Source organism: Aegilops tauschii, chromosome 5 (assembly GCF_002575655.3).
Source record: "Aegilops tauschii subsp. strangulata cultivar AL8/78 chromosome 5, Aet v6.0, whole genome shotgun sequence".
NCBI classification, from domain to species: domain Eukaryota; kingdom Viridiplantae; phylum Streptophyta; class Magnoliopsida; order Poales; family Poaceae; genus Aegilops; species Aegilops tauschii.
The window spans coordinates 51,807,945-51,822,329 of NC_053039.3; the positions used below are offsets into that span (position 1 = coordinate 51,807,945).

At 43.7% G+C, this 14,385-nt stretch overlaps 1 pseudogene; it reads left to right on the forward strand.

Moving 5' to 3' along the window:
- LOC109768647 (uncharacterized) overlaps window positions 1-7,843 on the forward strand; it is a 35,894-nt pseudogene extending 28,051 nt beyond the window's left edge.
- Window positions 7,844-14,385: the final 6,542 nt, after the last annotated feature.

Below are 14,385 nucleotides of genomic sequence, written 5' to 3' on the forward strand. Positions count from 1 at the left end.
CTTAGTTACCACATCATAGGTGTGAATATGTCACACCATCCTATTTTTCATACATATTCCATCCTCGCATCATGTGTTTGCCTTTCATCCGAGTAGTGTTCGTCAGTATCATGCATGAATGAGTTCTGAAGAGCGAATTTTATTCCTTTTTCTTATCGGTTTGACTTCACAATGCAAAATCATTACAGCTGAAGGAAATTAGTCCGGCAGTGGATGATGGTGGTCCTTCGGAGCAACTCAAACAGGGGGTCTCTACAGATTCTACTCCGCCATCCTCCCAACAAGATTCGCAAGACAACACAAGGCTAGACAGTCAACGTAGCTGTGTAGATGATGAGCACATCTCCCCTACTCCACCATCACATGTGCTTGCTCTAACTTGACACTATTATATGTGGTTGCATGTTGCGTATGATGTCTAGCTTGTATTACTTCTAACTTGAATTGCATCTGCTTACTTTACACATAATGCCTGTGAATATGACACGTGTTCCTGTTTCTAGAACATACGTGTACATGATGAGCACATCTCCCCTACTCCACCATCACAGGTGCTTGCTCTTACTTGGAACTGTTATACGTGGTTGCGTTTTCCGTATGATGTCTAGTTTGTATTGCTTCTGATTATGTTGAATTGCATCTGCGTAGCTTACAACTTATACCTCCAACGATCACTTACCCATAAGACACATTTAACTTGGGACTGTGATGTAGGTTGCATCTTGCATTGTCTTCTAGCTTGTACTGCTTCTAATTTCTTGAAATGGCACTTACGACGAGACACTTTTTACCTGATAGAGTGATATTGGTTGCATGTTCATATGGTGCCTAGCTTTCATTTCTTCTAATTTTGTTGAAATGACTTCCGCTTACTGTTTTTTCAATCATATTCCATCCTCCTATCGTATGTGTGAATATGAAACGCTGTCTTTTTTTGTATATATTCCATCCTCCTATCCAGCGCTTACCTTACATCAAATTAGTGTTCGTCTGTATCATGCATCAACCAGTTATGTAGAGCTAATTTTATTCATCTTCTTGTGGTTTTGACTTCATAAGGCAATATCAGAAAATAGGAAGGAAAAGAGTAAGTTAGGGGATGTTGGTGGTCCTCCGCACCAACGCAAAAAGAGACTCTCTAGATTTGCCATTGCTACTGCTAATGAAGTTGAAGTCCCAAGTCTACATGATCAGTTCATCTCCTGTACTCCACCATCGCAGGTGCTTGCTCTAAGTTGACAGTGTGATAATTGGTTTCATGTTGCATATGTTGTCTAGCCTGTATTTCTTCTATTTTGATTAAATTGCACCTGCTGAGTTTATACGTTATACATGTGCATATGACATGGCTTTCTGTGTCTAGAATACACTGCATCTATCTATCATACCATGTTCTTACATCAAAGTACTGCTGTTGTGTATCCCGCATCAGTCACTCATGATTGGACGCTTTTAACATGGCAGTTTGATAGTGGTTGCATCTTGCATTGATTTCTACGTTGTACTGCTTCTAATTTTTCGAATTGCCACTTATGACAAGACACTTCTAACTTGGCAGAGTAATATTGGTTGCATCTTTCATATGGTGTCTAGCTTGCATTACTTCTATTTTCTTGAAAATCCTTCTGCTTAGTTTGCACATCGTAGCTGTGAATATGTCATGCCGTCCTGTTTTTCTTACATATTCCATCCTCATACGGTTGTCTTACATCAAAGTATTGCTTGTCTGTATCATGCATCAATGAGTTCTGAAGAGTGATTTTATTCTTTTGTGTTGTGGGTACAGCTTGACATGGCAAAGTCAAAAAAGAGCAAGGAAAATAATATAGTAGGGAGTGTTGTTACTCGTCGGGTGAAACGGAAAAGGTTCTGCCGTCGAGATTCTGCTGGTACTTATAGTGCAGTAGAAGGTCCAAGTCCACTGGCTAAATCTACAAACACAGAATCACCTGCTCCACCAGCTGCAGCATCCGCTTCAACTGTACCAGCATCTCAACCAGTTACTCGTTCGTTTGCTCTGGAACTGGCCAGTTCCCAAGCTGCCTTCACACCTAACACTACTTCCGAAGCACTGCTGACACAACAGGACTTGGCAAGATCAGATGAACCTCATGAGCATCAACACCAAGACGGTACCTGACCGAGTCAAGTTGCAGTTGCATGCTCCTTTATATGTACTCTCACAGTTTGATCTACACTAACACTTTCCATATTCGTTATTGAACTAGCACCACGGCGCAAGTGAAAACAGACATCAGGGATAATGCTTGACAGATTAACAAAATCTAAAGGAGGAAGAATGGAGATCCATTTTGAGGCAGGTTTAAAAAGGCCACGTGATGCTACAGAGTCATCCAAGTTAGTATCAGAGGCAGCCGTTGCCGTTAGGTGTCATGCACGTATCCTCCCAACGTGTATCCAGTACAGGAATGAGAAAGACAATACCCAGTTTAACACCTTCCTTGACTATTTATCCGTAAGTAATGTTATTCATTGCAATTAGTAATATTGTCTTGCTCTGTCCCATACTTTCTAGCTTCCTCCTAATAAGACTCACATTCTTTTTTCAACAGATGAGGTTCAAGTTGGATCCAAAAGATGATGCAACTAAACAAGCATGCACTCATGTTTTTCAGTCTGCTCTGCGACAGTATCGGTACCACCTTAGAAAATCTTACTTTGAAGGCAAGGCTAACAATGAAATCGCCCAAACATCTCCAGTGGAATATATTACAGATGAAGAGTGGATAGCCCTCGTTAAACACTGGTCTGATCCAAAGTATCAGGTAGGCTATATGTATTTGATCAGACCACATATTGAACTTGTATTTATGTATGTGCCTTACAAGTGTATCTTCTTCTAGGCTAACTATTTGAAGAACAAAACCAACCGTTCTAAAGTGAAATTCCAACAGACAACAGGATCTCGTAGCTATATTGCACACTGTGAGGCTCTTGTAAATAGCTGCTACTTCCTTCTTTTTTGTGCCATATTATCGTATCTATATTGACTTATTCCAAATACAGAGGAAAGCCCGTGCGGACCAAAAAGAACTTGAACCGAATACAGTGCAAATCTTCAAGGATTGCCACACCAGCAATATGAAGGGCATGAGCACACCAGTTCAAGCTGCTGTTGTAAGTCCTTACTCCTCCTGCCTTGAACTGATTGGTACTGTGATATGTTCATTTAACTACTTGGTTTGCAGCCAATGTCAGTTACTCTGTTCACTTTTATTCACTGTTGTCTTAACGTATCATTTCACCTTACATGGTTTAAAAGAGATGAAGGATATTCTTTTGGTCTTGATCTGTAATATAGTTGTTATGTTCACGTGCGCACACAATGATAAAATAGCCTGTTTGTTTTATATCTGTTTGCCCATGATATGAATGATGTCATACTATGTTCATCCTACTTTAAACCATGTCTCTTTATCCTTAGATGTCAACGAATGTGAGGAAATAGACAATACAGTAGGCATGCTACATGGACATATGTTCCGAAAGTGATTTTATTATGTAGTTGGCACTACAATACATGATAATGTATTACAGTAGTTCACCAAAATAAGTTATGTATAAATGTTTAACCTACTTTGTTTGTTTTTGTCTCATTAGTAACTTATCTGGTACAGTAATCTACAAGTTCAAACTTTCAGGAAGCTATGGAACAAATGATTGAACAGCCACAACCACCTGAAGGTGACGAGGCTACTACAGGCACAATGTCACCTCTTGCTGCAGTGCGTCAGTATCTCTCCACTAACAGTGCAAAAAGCACCTTCCTGCGTAATTCTGGGTTGGTTGCCAAGGTAACCTCGTCTAAATCGCCTACTGAACAAAATCTTCCTGCTAGACAGAGTGATATATCTGTGCTCCAGACACAAGTCCAATCCCTAATGGACGTTGTTTCGGAAACAAGAACAGTGGTTGAGAAATGTCGTCAAGATATGAATGGGTTTGAAACCAGACTATCAGACATTCGTTTCGTTGTTCAAGAGCAATGGCGGAAAAAGGTGGAGATCGTGCTGCTCCATCAGATTCTACAGCCTGAAACATTAGCACTCAGGTCAAATGATCTGTGCTTCTATACATCTGATGGTGCTTTTATCTGGAAGGACTGTAAACTTTATGCCAACAGGCCTTTTGTTGTATAGTTGGAATTTATTTTGTTGTGATACAACATTTATGATGCTGCCTCGGGCTGCAGTAATTACGATGCTATTTTTGTATAGTGTAGGTTTATCTTAGTAATGTATTCGGCCGAAAGCTTCGTAGGAGCCCAACATGCCAACATTCGTCGGGCCCATTCCAATTGGGCTAAAAACGATTACGGGCCGAAATTGGCATGTAGCCCACTAAAAATATCTGGGCCTAAATCAGCATAAGCTTTCATATTTTTCTGGTAGGCCTGTGCCCATAGTGGGCCTTTAACAGGCCTAAACATAATTTGGGCCCTCAGTAAAAATAGGCCGTTTACAGGTGTAAATATCTCGAGCCCATAAAAAACATGGGCCTTTAATAGACCGAAAGTGAGATTGGGCCCTGATTGTGCCAAATAACCCACTGGACTTAGCAGGCCGAAATGGTGGCCCATTTCTGATGCGGATCTTTGACAGGCCGAAATTCGGACGGGCCGTAAACGCGCCGACCTAATACACGGGCCTTTAACAGGCCGGAACTTCGGTCGGGCTAGATTATCGTCATTTTTATATGGGCCGTTAATGGGCCCGATATGACGTTGGGCCACATATGGCCCATGGTTTACGTCCGGCGTTAACAGGCCGAAAATGACAACAGGCCGAAAGTGGCCCAAAGCTATAGTGAGCCTCTAACAGGCCGAATGTCAGACATGGCCGAATATGACCCAAATCCTTCACGGTCGTTTATGGGCCGAAAGTTTTGATGGCCTGTAAATGGGCCCAAATGAAGCCGGACCTTTAACAGGGCAGAAATACACCGGGCCGTAATTCGGCCTAATTACTTAGCGGACTGTTAACGGGCCATAAATGACCATGGGCCGCGTTGATGACAAGTTTAGGACAGGCCGTTGACGGGCCGAATTGACAGAGAATGTTGGGCCTTTAGCTGGGCCGGCCCATTATGGTCTGCAGAATCTTGTGGGCCTTTAGCTGGGCCAGCCCATTGTGGTCCGCAAAATCTTGTGGGCCTTTAGCTGGGCCGGCCCATTATGGTCTGCAAAATCGTGTGGGCCTTTAGCTGGGCCGGCCCATTATGATCCACTAAATTTTGTGGGCCTTTAGCTGGGCCGACCCATTATGGTCCGCTAAATCTTATGGGCCTTCGGTTGGGCCGGCCCATTTAAACTTTGTGGGCCACTTTTGGGCCGGTCCACGTGTGAACATATCATAGGCCCATCCCGACCGTTGGATGAGTGACACCTGTGCCAACGCGGAGCGGACGTGTGGATCCGTCAGCCAATGAGAATTTTACACGTGGAAAATCGGCATTGGTCGTGGCTGTTAACGGGTTATCGGATCCAAAATCCGACCCGATAGCTTAACAGCGTTCCGTTACGGTGGATGCCACGTGTCGGTCACCCTTGACGAAAGCACTTCTGTGACGCGCGATTTATCGTCATGGAAGTGGACACTTCCGTGATGATAATTTTGGCAATGTCATGGAACACTTCTACGACAGCACATGTATGACTATCTTGATTCTGTCATAAATTTGTCATGGATGTACATGCATGACAGAAAACGCGACCTACTGTGACAAACACGTATCATCACGGAAGTGTATTTTTTTGTAGTGAAGGTCTGGTACCTCGCCGGCAACGTCGTCCAGGTGGTCTTCGGCGACGTCGGCGCCACTAGCGGCGACGGCCACCTCCTCCTCAGCTACCACGAGATCCGGGCGGAGGGCCCCGTCTCCTTATCGACCCTGGCCGGGAACCCCGAAATCGACCGCTTCGTTTGCAACCCCCTCACCGGCCATCATGACATGGGCCTTCTCACCCAGGCCAACGGAGGGCACCGGTGCGGCCCGCCCGACAGGTTCGCCGTCGCCGAGTTCGACCTCAATGGCGCCGCCATCGTGTGGTTTCTCTCCGAGGAAGGAAAGTGGAGGAAGGTACAGCCCGTCCATGGCGATCCCTCCCTCCCGTGCCCGATGGCGATGAACCAGGAGATGGTTGCCTTCGGCGGCCGGTTGTGGTGGTCGTGCTGCCTGAGCGTGCGCGTGCGGACGAAGGAGATTTTGCTGAGTAAATAGGCAATTTTTTTGACTAATTTAATCCATGAATAGATGATCAGCATGGCATTGACAGAATTAGCAACACAAGCTGCAATAGCATGTAGAAGAGAAACCCTTATGAGGAGATCCAACTCCTCTTCCACTTCCGGGGTGGGACTAAACTTCCCACTCCATCCACCTAGTGTCAACAAATCCACGTGGACCCTTAGAGATTTTCAGAAATTGCTAGATGGGCCTAAAGCCCATCCCATATTTCAGCAGATTTTAGGAAGGCCGAGGACAATGTGCTGTTCATGCGAGAGGTGGCCAAGCACCGGCGCATCGGCGTGAGCGAGGGGAGGCTGCGCTACGCTGAGGTATCTCCTCACGACCCGTTCCTGCTCAGCTCCTATGCGCTCGACGACGAGGGCAGCGGCTGGAAGCTGGAGCACCAGGTGGCGCTCAGGCAGGTCTTGGCGGATGGAGGCTACCTGTGGCAGGAGAACTCGGCGCAGGTGCCGCCACAGATCGCCGTACTTGACCCTATCGACGCCAGTGTCATTTACATGAAGGTCGGCGAGGATGTCGTCGTCGTGGACATGCACAATGGGAAGGTGATCGGGGCCTCTCCGCTTGAAGAAGAGTACAATTCTCTGGTACCATGCGTGCTTCCACCGTGGCTTGGATCAAGCCGGATCCCCACGGCAGGTATGCAATCCCCTGCTTGTTTTAAGTCCTACCAATCTCCTTACTTTTCAGTTATGCGTTTGCTGGTGTATTGTTTGATTGGTTACTGGTTAGTGCAGAAACATACAAATGGATGCACGCGTGGAATTGATGCTGTCAGTATGATCCAAACATGAATTGCAATCAAAGACTAGGATTGGTACTATTGATCTAGTTAGACTGGTGTAGTTGTACCTCAGTTTGTTAGCCTGTACTTGGTGTAGTTGTACCTCAGTTTGTTAGCCTGTACTTGCTGTAGTTGTACCTCAGTAAGATCCAAATCATATCTATTCGCACAACTACTATGTTCATAGCAAGTAGCAACATGTAGTTCTGCTTCATAACTTGTTCTGGGTCAGCATTGCATCTGTTATTCAACTTATTCCAACTTGACCGACGAAACCATTTTTGTAGGCAAGAAGGATGGTTTGTGATCTACAGACGATCTGGTTAGTTTTGTCTAAACCAGTGAATGGGTATGAATCTAGCAGCCAGCTTATATATGCGTCTCTGGGTACCATTCTCTTATATAATGCTTCTTTGTTGATCATCCACTATTAGTCCTCCATTCACATAGTCAGTACTGAAGATGTTTTATCTTTCCTTGTCGTAGCGATGATCGCTCTTTTCTTGTTCATGAAATCAACAATTGAGAAAATTTAAAACTGAAGCTTGTTATTTCCAAAGTAATGATAATGATGTAGTTTTGTGCTCTAAAGTAAATGATGTCCGGATGATAACTAACTGAGCCTCTTACTCACTTTTTATTTCATTTTTGGAGATGAGTTAGATGGACTGTAGTACTAGCACTTTGTGCTTACTCGGTTGTCGGTTTTCCATATGGGTCTATCTTTTCCATGTTGAGTCAATTGTCCCTGATTTTTTTTTCTTTACTTTGCAGGTTTCCTGGAACTAATAGAGGAGGGGTGGTGCTATATGAGGAAAGAAGCTGCCGGTAGTGTCAAACTCTCATTTTGGAGGAAGTCTGGAGAAGTTTGGGTTTGGTGTAGTTTGTTGATTATTGCTACATCTTGTTTAGAGGGAAACCTGGTACTAGCTGTTTCAGACGCCACGTAGGACATTCCAGTAGAACTAATTTAAATCAGCATATGACGGTTACGACGTAACATGGTGAATGCTGCGCTTACTTGCTAGACAATGCGTCGTGCCGAAACTCTCATTTTTTGGAAAATCTGGAGAAGTTTGGGTTTATTGCAGTGTGTTGATTAATCATTATCCTGTTTGGAGGGAAATCTGGCAGCTCTTTCAGCCACCACATTAGAACTAAATTAAATCTGGCAGCTGTTTCATTCACGAGAGTGACTCTCAAGTCTTTACCGAGTTTGTGGAATCAAGGTAATTTTCACCGCTGTGAAGCTGCTGCCATCTTATCGATCTGACTTCAAGGAGCTGTGTATGAAGTTTAGCAATTTCTCTTCTATTTTTCTTAGCAGTACCGGCAATGTTGTGCTAAAACTTGTAGTATTACTGAGATTAGGCGAGTGGATTACCTCTGTTCCTGACTTCCTGTTTGATTGGCTATATCTGGACTGTGATCCCTCCACTATTATGGAATGGATCACTCCCTGAACCACAAATAGAAAACATACACACATGACATGTCTCTCATCCACACGCGAAACAATAGCAACCAAGGATTATTTTTTTAAGCTGAAACCGTAGAAGAATCGTTATACAGTATTTTCATTAATTAATAAATATAGCAACCAAGGATATCAGGCACATCCCACAATTTGTTTTGATATACCTCACCAAGTTGGAGCCACTGAGATGTAGTAGCATTATCATGCACCCCACACTAAAACGTATATAGATACATTTGTGTCTAGACAAATATAAGACAAGTAATTTGGGACGAAGGGAGTATTTTACAAAGATCAAGAGTATCTGAAAAGCAGGATTTTGCGTTAGATCGTGAACCCATGACGAAATTATCCGTTTACATATCAATATAGCACATTCCACACTTCAAAAGAACACAAAAAGAAAAACTGTCTCTGTTACAAATTGGCAGGCCTAAGGTGTTGATTTCACTTGCTAAACTGTACATGGAGACAAGCTGCCGGCAGTAGATAGAAGACCAGTTTATGTCACATGGAGACCAACACTTTCACAATATAATAGATCCATGCATATATCAAAATGGCAAACCACTTGTGACGTTGCCATAACCTTAGATGAGTGTATAGAACAGCTGTGGGAATACACATATGAATGGTTGATGCAAATATATAGCTAAGGGCAACTCTTGCCGATCCATTATAGAGGAGTAAACGGCCCAGTACCTTTAGAGAAGTAAAATTTTAATCCTCTAAAGGTGGCCGGACCTAGCGATACCCTATATTTAGAGAGTAATTTTTTCTCAGATCTTTTAGCCTAGCCGCAATAACTTCAAACAATTGCACATTATATCATCAATCATTTAAATATTTTAAAATAAAAATGCATAACCTATAAACTGGTAACAAGCATATGGTTTCATGGATCGAGATATTCAAATTTAAACATGCATCGTTCATCCAAAACACATCACATCGATCAAGTTTGATCTAAAATCACCATAATATAGCATGTTTTATGTCGCGGATCGAGCCCCACCAAAGGCATGTACGAACTCAAACACCATCCTCATCAAAGAAATCATCACCCCCATACACACGGCCACCACCACCACCACCCACACGTCCACCACCATCACCACCACCACCGTCCACGAAGCCGCCACCACCACTACCACCATTCCGTAGAGACACCTCCGTTTTGGTCAAGATTTCCCCACGAGTGAGCTCCAAATTTTTTTTGCGGTATCATCCACTGTCAACATGATAACACGATCTTCAGCTTTCTTTGCATTCCAAAGCTTCTCCTTGTTGAGTGCAAGCCTATGCTCGTCCGCTTTCAACTTCCTCTCTCCGGTCGCCAGCTTCGATTTCCTTTTTTCGTCGTCAAACAACTTGAGCTCATTTCATATCGCCGCCTTCTCTTCCTTGCGTTTGGCCGCCAAGACTTTCTTGGCCTCAACCATAGCCACAACCTCCTCTTTGTATGTGCCACCAAATGATCCTCTCCTATTTCTCTCTTTTGCTATTTTTTGCCATCTTGGCTCTTATTGGCATCTACATCCTCCTCGTCATCATCCTCAATGGGTATGCTCAACCTTGATCTCTTTGGAGTGGTCTCGCCGTTTCTCCTACTCCACTTCTCATTCATGCAAAGTTCCTTATAGCAATGGTACAACGTGAAGGGCTTGTGGCCGGAGTTCTTGTTTCGTTGCTTGAAAAGATCTTGGATGATAGGGCCATACTCCGTGACCTGCACATCGCTCAATGATGCATGGTTCACATGACCAATACAACCAGACCATCGGTTGCATTGATCTTGGATGGAACGCCAACACTACTAGGGAAAAGCTTATAGGCCGAAGCTTACTAGTAGCGTGGGTTTATACCCCTCGCTACTGCTACTTACTAGTAGCATGGGTTTATACCCCCGATACTACTAAGTTGATAGTAGTAGCGCGGGTTTATAACCCTCGCTACTACTAAGTGATTTCCACCGTGCCCCTCGGGACCAGCCGTAGTAGTAGCGCGGGTTATAAACCCACGCTACTACTAAGTTGATAGTAGTAGCGCGGGTTATAAACCCCATGCTACTACTAAGTGGTCTCCACCGTGCACCCGCGACATGCCATAGTAGTAGCGTTGGATTAGCGTGGGGTATAAACCCAACACTACTACTAATAAGTGATCTCCTTGCCGCCGCCACCTCCGCCTCTCACCCCTCCTCTACCTTTTCTCTCCCCCGACGCCTCTCCTCCTCCTCCACTCCCCACGATTCCCCCAACCAACCCCGTCGCCGCCGCGGACGCCTCAACTCCTCCTCCACTCCCCACGATTCCCCCAACCAACCCCGCCGCCGACGCCAATGACCTCCTTTCCCCTAGCTCAGGCCGCCGCGACCCACCCACTGCGTCCCGTGTTCACGCACGAGATCCGCGTCCAGCGTTCATGGCCAAGCGGGCGTCCACGTGCAGATCCTCCTCCTCCTCGTGCCCTTGTGTCGGCCCCGAACCCTAGCTAGGGACCCCCATCTCCGGGCGCGGCGCGGCGCGGCGCGGGGAGGGCTTCCTCTTGCCCGCCGCCGATGCAGACGGCCCGCCGGAGATCCTGCTACTTGCTCCTCCGACCCTCTGATACGTCTCCAACGTATCTACTTTTCCTAATGCTTTTCCTCCTGTTTTGGACTCTAATTTGCATGATTTTGAATGAAACTAACCCCGGTCTGACGCTGTTTTCAGCAGAACTACCATGGTGTTGTTTTTTGTGCACAAATAAAAGTTCTCGAAATGGAACGAAACTTTGCGAGGAATTTTTATATCAAATAAGAGGATTTCTGGAGCCAAGACCTACCGGAGGGGGGCACCTGGGTGGGCACAACCCACCAGGGCACGCGCCCCTCACCAGGCGCGCCCAGGTGGGTTGTCCCCACCTGGTGGACCCGCAGACCCTGAAACCGACGCTATAAAATCCTATTTTTCCATAAAAAAATTAGGGAGAAAGAATTATCGCGATCCATGAGACGGAGCCGCCGTCACCTCCTGTTCTTCATCGAGAGGCCAGATCTGGAGTCCGTTTGGGGCTACGGAGAGGGGGATCTTCGTTCTTCGTCATCATCAACCCTTCTCCATCGCCAATTCCATGATGCTCCCCACCGGGAGTGAGTAATTCCTTCGTAGGCTCGCTGGTCGGTGAGGAGTTGGATGAGATTCATCACGTAATCGAGTTAGTTTTGTTAGGGCTTGATCCCTAGTATCCACTATGTTCTAAGATTGATGTTGCTATGACTTTGCCATGCTTAATGCTTGTCACTTTGGGCCCGGGTGCCATGAACTCAGATCTGAACCGTTTATGTTATCACCATTATATCCATGTTCTAGATCCGATCTTGCAAGTTATAGTCACCTACTACGTGTTATGATCCGGTAACCCCAGAGTGACAGAAACCGGGACTTCTTTCGGTGATGACCATAGTTTGAGGAGTTCATGTATTCACTATGTGTTAATGCTTTGTTCCTGTTCTCCATTAAAAGGAGGCCTTAATATCCCTTAGTTTCCAATATGGACCCCGGTGCCACGGGAGGGTAGGACAAAAGATGTCATGCAAGTTCTTTCCATAAGCACGTATGACTATTTACGGAATACATGCCTACATTATATCGATGAACCGGAGCTAGTGCCGTATCGCCCTAGGTTATAACTATCTCATGGTGAATATCATCCAACGAGGCACCGATCCAATGCCTACGAATTTATCTTATATTGTTTCTGCTAAGTTACTACTGCTATCATCACTGTTACACTTGCTACAAAATTACTGCTATCACTGTTACTGTTACCGTTACTGTTGCTACTATTATTAAAACTATCATATTACTTTGCTACAGATCACTTTGTTGCAGATAATTAATCTCCAGGTGTGGTTGAATTGACAACTCAGCTGTTAATACCTTCAAATATTCTTTGGCTCCCCTTGTGTCGAATCTATAAATTTGGGTTGAATACCCTACCCTCGAAAACTTTTGCGATCCCCTGTACTTGTGGGTTATCAAGACCTTTTTTTGGCGCCGTTGCCGGGGAGCATAGCTATATTTGTTGAGTTACTTGGGATTATTATCAATTTATCACTATGAAGAATCTGAAGGATGCTAAGACTAAGATATTTCCCTCAAGGACGAGGGGAGTTAAGTAACTACCATCCAGTTCTGCTTTAGATTCACCTTCTGTTATGAGTAAACATGCAACACCACCACATGCTATCAGTTCTGATATGTCGCAAGTTATTGATGATGCCACTTCTGCTTTGGATAATACTTATGATGATGCTAGTACCTTGCTTGATAATGATGATGTGCCACTTGGTGATTTTCTTGATGCACAAATTGCTAGAGTAATACAACATGATGTTGTTGAATTTGATGATGAGCTTGAAACTGAAACTCCTGAAACACCTGCTAGAACTAGCCTTCCTAGATATGAATTGCCTAAGGTACCGGAAGGTTATTTTATGAATGAGGAGACAACTAGAGATATTCTTGCTTGTAAGGATAGAGATGATCTAGAGAAATTATTATGCAACTATAAAGAAAAATCTCTGAATGCTAGAATGAAATGTGATCCTGTATTTTGCTACTTCACCTATATTTATTGATGATAAGGATTATGAATTCTCTGTCGACTTAGAGTTAATTACTTTGGTTGAATCTGATCCTTTCCATGGTTATGAAACTGAAACTGTTGTGGCACATCTTACTAAATTGAATGACATAGCCACCCTTTTTACTCATGATGAGAAGACTCGCTATTACTTTATTCTCAAATTATTTCCGTTCTCATTAAAGGGTGATGCTAAAGCTTGGTACAATACTCTTACTCTTGGTTGTGTGCGTAGTCCCTAGGATATGATTTATTACTTCTTTGAAAAATATTTCCCTGCTCATAAGAAACAAGCTGCCTTGCAGGAAATATTTAACTTTGTGCAAACTAAAGAAGAGAGTCTCCCACAAGCTTGGGGGAGGCTTTGTCAGTTACTTAATGCTTTGCCTGATCATCCTCTTAAGAAAAATGAAATACTTGATATCTTCTATAATGGACTAACCGATGCTTCTAGGGACTTCCTAGATAGTTGTGTTGATTGTGTTTTCAAGGAACGAACTGTTGGACAAGCTGAAGAATTATTGAATAACATATTGAAAAATTATAATGATTGGACTCTTCCTGAACCACCGGCCAAACCCACTCTGAAGAAGAGGGGTATATTATATCTCAGTCCCGAAGATATGCAAGAGGCAAACAAATCTATGAAGGAAAAAGGTATTAAAGTTGAAGATGTTAAAAATTTACCTCCTATTGAAGAAATACATGGGCTTAATACACCACCACTGCCTGAGGTGGTAGAGGTAAATTCTTTAATGAAATCCAATGATAATGACAATCCTCACAATATGCATCCTAGCCAATGCCTTTAAGAGTTTGAAAACTACATTAGAAAACAAGATCACTTCAATGCAAATGTTATGAAACATTTGAAATATAATTCTGATATGATTGCTCGCTTGAGTGACTTGTTATTTAGAATCTCAAATGACGTTAGAGGTGTTGGAAAACATGCTTCTATGGTTCAAACTCAGTTAGAACAAGTTGCTAAATCTCAAAGAGTTGCTAAATCTCAAATGACTTGTTATTTAGAATCTCAAATGATGTTAGAGGTGTTGGAAAACATGCTTCCATGGTTCAAAATCAGTTAGAACAAGTTGCTAAATCTCAAAGAGAGTTGCTTGATTAAATGAATAATAATATACATGACTTTGCTGTTAGAGTTGCAACTAGAGGAGGTAAAATGACTCAGGAACCACTTTATCCTAAGGGACACCCAAAAAGA